This window comes from Protopterus annectens, chromosome 3.part0, assembly GCF_019279795.1.
Source record: "Protopterus annectens isolate FY-2018-M chromosome 3.part0, PAN1.0, whole genome shotgun sequence".
Taxonomy (NCBI): Eukaryota; Metazoa; Chordata; order Ceratodontiformes; family Protopteridae; genus Protopterus; species Protopterus annectens.
This window is the reverse complement of record NC_056731.1, coordinates 1,202,423,247-1,202,429,246: the sequence shown is the minus strand read 5'-3', so window position 1 is coordinate 1,202,429,246 and position 6,000 is coordinate 1,202,423,247.

The window sequence follows — 6,000 nt, the reverse complement described above, 5'->3', positions numbered from 1 at the left end:
GGCTGAGCAGGAGGGGCAGGCTGACCCTGTAGATGCATCACACAGCAATCAAGCTGGTATAACAGATCTCCAAACTCCTCTCAAAGCTCACTATGCACCAATCCCTGGATCTGGCTTCAGGTGACAGGATACTGTCTGCACCCACCCCAGGGGAGGACAAACCCTGTCCCCTGAGGCAGTTCCACCCAAAGGTGATGCTGGACCAGGAGATGAGGAGGTCCTGGGGTGGGTCCTAGACATATTAGGGCTGAGTGCCATGGCCAGTTGAGGCGGGACAGGTGGATCTGCTGGGAACAGCCTTCCCAGATGTGCTGTGGTGTTGCAGTTCTACAACATATGTTGGTTATTCATGAAAAAACACATTCCAGGATTAGTTATAACAACATGCACAGGTACTCCCATTAACCCAAAACAACAGATTTGGAACAGTTGCATAGCAAACAGAACACATGCATATATGGAACCACAGTGGGCATTATAACAGCATGCAGGTTACATTAATAGCAACAGGCCACCAATGATAGTATTTGAACAGTGAGCATTAATAGAAAAAAAATTCAGTATTTGTAGAGTAATAGAACACATGTCCCAACAGTAGGTCTGGAGAAAAACATTCCCATTGATTTATGTGTTTAGATTATTGGTGCAGATAAGGTGGGGAGAGAGAGAGTTGTCAATTAACAACTGTATATGCTTGAAGTGCTCACAACTTTAATGAGCATTGCTCTAATCATTACTCTACAAATATTACCTCACTTTACAACAACCTATGTCCTTGGGTTGGGCAGTGGTATTTTTGTACATAGTGTATAATTACAGCCTTTTTATAGCTACTTTATACCTTTTCTTACCTGGCAGACCTGTGGAGGAAATTTCTGTTAACACTACCTGACTATTTCTACCCATATTCACATAGTCAGCATTACATATGTGCACTCATACTGTGTGTGCATGTGCTACTGCTTTATATCGGTCAACCTGGTTGTTGGCAGCAGTGACCACTAGCTGTGACAGCGTGACACTTGAGGAACATTTCTTGGGTGAGACTACTTGGTGTATGTACTTATCTTGCTGTCATTTGCAGCCTTGGGATTGGACAGTGGGTGTTGGACACAGTATAACTATAGCCTTGTTATAGCTACTTTATACCTTTTCTTACCTGGCATACCTGTGTAGGAAATTTCTGTTAACACTACCTGTCTGTTTCTATACATATTCATAAAATCCTGGGTGAAATTATGCATACAGCTTACTACCACTCCCGGATTAGAACCATGCTTGTTTGTGTAAAAAAAAATACAACAAGTTTGTGTTTCATCAGAATGAGCTATTGAGAAACTGCTGTCACTTGTTTGACTGTTTTCTTTCTAATACTCTCTTGGTTGTACAATCTGAAGTTGCAATTCTGACATTCATGCATAGCACACATGTTTTGTCTAGCACAGTGTACAAAACACTGGTTAACACAACAATACTCTTCAGATATCAGATCTTGGTGCATGCAACATTTCATATAGTTAGTTTCCTGTTTTATAACTCCACAATCTTTGTCAGATGAGCCTTGATTGTTTAATGCTTTCAGAGCTATAGTTTCTATGCATAAACTGTACACATTTCGATTCATACAATACCAAAGTAAACACAACCAGTCTGGGGTTTTGATTTTTATTGACAAATACTTACAGTTTTATTGATATATAACCTGTATGTCACTATCAGTCTCCTACTGGCTTATTTATTCAGTACAAATCATGCCCATTTTTATATACTGCAAGATGAAATTCTGCTCAGTTTTATTTATTTGCCTTGAATACTACAAGCCAGATTGTTACTCACTAGCCTCCCGATGCAGCCTTAGCAGCCTGTTGGTGTGGGCATCCAAGTTTGCAGTGCTCTCATCTGCAGCTGTACAGGAGATAAGAAAAAACATTTATGCATACCTATCCATCACATCCACAGGCTGGACTTTGGAAAACACTTATTGTGACTGATACTTATAAATGCCTGGAGCATTCCCCAACTGGATATCTTGGAACCACTGATCCAAGAGCTCCCTCTTCCTCTGCTTCAAGACAGCAAGGTGGTGCTGGACCTGCTCACCAGTCCAAGGGATGGCAGTGGCACTGGTGAGATTGTGGGTGAGACGGTCCCCAGCCTCCACTTTGTATTGGGGGCCCTGGTACTGATCCTGCAGCAGTCTCATGTCATAGTTTTCTACAAGAAGTCCAACCATGACCCTGGACTCCTGAATGCCCCAGCACTGCACCCAAAAGTGTACACCTTCAGTAACACCAGCCATAGTGCCTACAGTGGGGAGCTACAACTGCTTATGAGCTGTATTCCTGTCTGCGAGGTTTAAATAGGGCTAGTTTACTGCTCTATGCCATGATTGGACAGTTTTGAATATGCTGAGCTAAGTTAAGCACCGGGCAAGCCCACTTAGCAAATATAAGCATTGCTTAAAGGGGTAGATGCTAAGCCCTGCTTACCAGTGGGCAAATCCACTTAGATACAATAATTCTTGCTTAAACTTTACATTTAAGAAATTCTTATACTGGCTAAGCATAGCTGAGCACAAGTTAACATTCTTCAGCTTTCATTTTACAGACTATCAGAATTGTGGGGTTGATTCGTAAATGACACATTATGATATGTATGTTTACCTTCCATAACATTCCCCTATGTGCTTTCATTACATTACATTCTTTTGTGGCTATACTGTAAGGGACACTTGTGTTTTTATGGGGGTTTCACATCTGTACTATACTGACACCTCACATTTGGACCTGCTACACTACACTCGTTAACAAATATATATTATTCACTACCTATTGATAACAAAATATACTTTTAGTGCTGTTGTCACAAATAAAAATGAATGGACTGCATTCGGGCTCGAACCGTGAATGCTCTAACCACTAAGCAATTTCACTTTAGTCTATTTTGGCTGAATATTTCTATTTCTATTTAGCTCATTACGATATGTAAGCTAGGCTGAGCGTAGCTGCACATCACGCAAACCCTCTCTGCTACGCTTACACTTTATATTAAAGAGTGAAAAAAAAATAAACATATAACATTACTCTTATAAACTGAGAAAGCTGCTAAAATGTATCAATTTGTGTTACATGACATTTTATGAGTGAAAGGCCAAAAATATTAGGGAATAATCTGGACACTCTGTGAAAATCTGGATAGTTAAGTGCTATGTTGCGGGCTGGTCTGTGCTTATATGTACCATGGAATTGTTAGCTGCTGTGGAATGTACTGACATGCCCCCTGCACTCATTCTTGTTTTGTGGCCATCTATTGTAGACAGCAGTGCACCCTCTTGAATATGCATGGCATACTTCTGTCTTAGATGACCATGGAATGGTCTGTGCAAGAATAACACTATTCTTGCGCAGAGCTTAATGAATCCTGGGGTCTATCTTTCAGTCTCCTGGTTGATTTTCCAACATAAAAACTGGAACATTGTTTGCATGCTGCCAAGTAGACCATGTTTATCAAATTACAAGTAGCAAAGCACTTCAATTCATAGTTCTTCCCAGTTACAGGATGGATATAGCCTAAATCTTTATTAATGTAGCTACAACAACAACAGTTGTAGCATGGATATCTACCATTTCTACTAACTTTTGTCTTTTTGAAATTATCCTTCATATCTTTATAACACAATTGTTGTTTCAAATTAATACAATTCCAATAAGCAAATATGGGTGTGTGAGCAATGAACTGACATAACTCAGGTAATACTTTCAGTATACCCCAGTTATCCGATATCATTTTTTTAATTTGTTGAGTGCTTCAACTATAGGTTGTTATATCATAAGACAGAATCCTTATTCCCATCATTATTAATAGATTCAAACAAGGCAGAATTAACTGCCCCATTGCCAAAATATGGCCTAGCCATACTATCTCTTAATAAAACTACTTCATTATAAAAATTAGTTAACCTATTACTATCATAACCCCTTTCTAAAAATTGTTGCATCATTTCTTTAGCTTGTTTATGATTAGTATTCAACCTACTCAGACACATCATCTGTGACCTAACTATTCCTTTAAACACATGGGGGGCATGCATATGTTTCCTATGTAAATATTTATTTCTATATACTGATTTCTTGTATACTGATATATGTTTATCAAGTACATCATGATATAGGGTGACATCTAAAAATTCGACCTTTTCCTGGGAGTAACTTACACAAAATTTCAAAAAATCAGTACTATTATTCAAAAACTCAACGTATTGGTCAGGTTCATCACTAGTACCATTCCAGATAAAAAAATACATCATCCACAAATTGTTTGAAAAAACAAACTTTGTCTGAGAGATTTGTAGAAGTATTAAATACAATTTCATTCTCCCATTTATTCAAAACTAAAGTGACATAAGTATTGGCCACAGAGGTGTCCATCGCAACCCCAGATATTTGATGATAATACTTATTGTTGCATCCAACAATAAGCTAATCATCCTAGACATCCACATCCCGCCCTCACCCCCCATTAAGGAAACCACTGAAAAAGACTTCTCCAAAGCCAACTTCATGCTACTCAAGACAGAAGTGGCTAATGTCACGACAGCCATGCAGACGGAAAGTAGAAGTACGACTGCTGAATATTACACCAATGCACTGTATGAACACATACATGAGTGCATGGACTGTGCCACCCAAATAGAACCAAGACGCTGTCCTCCAAAAAAAGGAAGCCAGTCTGGTGGTCATCTGCCATAAACAAACTCTACAACAAAAGGAAGAAACTGTTGCAAAAAAGAGTAACATCCCAAGATTGGAAAAACTCCCTTTTCAGCCTCAGCAAGAAGCTGATATCCCTCATAAGATCCTCCAAAGCTAGTTACGAAAGCAAAATTGCCACAGACTCTAAAGACAACCACAAGGCATTCTATAGTTATGTCAAGAATTTCAATGGCATCACTCAGGTCTGCTCTAAGTTACAGCACAATGGCACTAAATATTCAAAATCAACTGATATTGCCAACATCCTGGCAGATAGGTTCAGTGCTAACTTCACTCCCCTCTCACACCCTAAAGGGCCCATCTCAATACCAGAAGAATACCAAGTCTCGGTAATCACATCTGCACAGGTACAAACCACACTCTCCAAAGCCAAGAATACAGCATCCATGGGACCAGACAACATCCCGGGCTGTGTTCTGCATGAATTAGAAAACAAACTGACAACCCACCTAAGCATCATGTTCAATCATAGCCTCACTTCAGGCTTTGTGCCTACTGAATGGCACACTGCTACAGTTATCCCACTCTACCATGGACCCCGTGAACTACCTCCCCATTAGCATAACGAGCCTGATCTGCAAAGCCATGGAATGTATCATCATGGAACTTATAAACAAAGACATAGGTAACCTTCAAACTCTGGACCCCATCCAGTTTGGGTTCATGAAAGGCAGACCATGTCTCCTAAACCTGATTGATTTCTTTGAAGCAGTCACCAGAGCTGTGGGCCAGGGTAAAGTAGTTCAAAGAGCCTATCTAGACCTCACCAAGCATTCAACAACATCCCCCTCTCTGGAATCATCGATAAACTCACTAAACTGGGCATAAATCCCTATGTCACATGATGGGTTGCCAACTGGCTCACTGACAGAACCCACATCGTGAAAGTAGCCAACTCCAAATCCGACTCCAGACAAGTGACAAGTGGAGTACCAAAGTGTTTAGTCCTAGGTCTACTCCTGTTTGGCATCTACTTCTCTGAAGTTCAGGCCAACACAGAGGGTCTGTAGCTAACAAAATTCACAGACAACTGCAAACTGGGAGCCATTACTGAATCCCCAAATGGTGTGGACATCCTACAAAAGGGCCTCCCTGAGACAGATGCCTGGTGTCAAAGCCATGGCCTCAAGCTCAGTGCCAAAAAAAATGCATAGTCATCCCCTTTGGGAAAAACCTTGTGCCCATGAACTACCACATAGATGGTAGTCCACTTGACACTGAAAGTGTG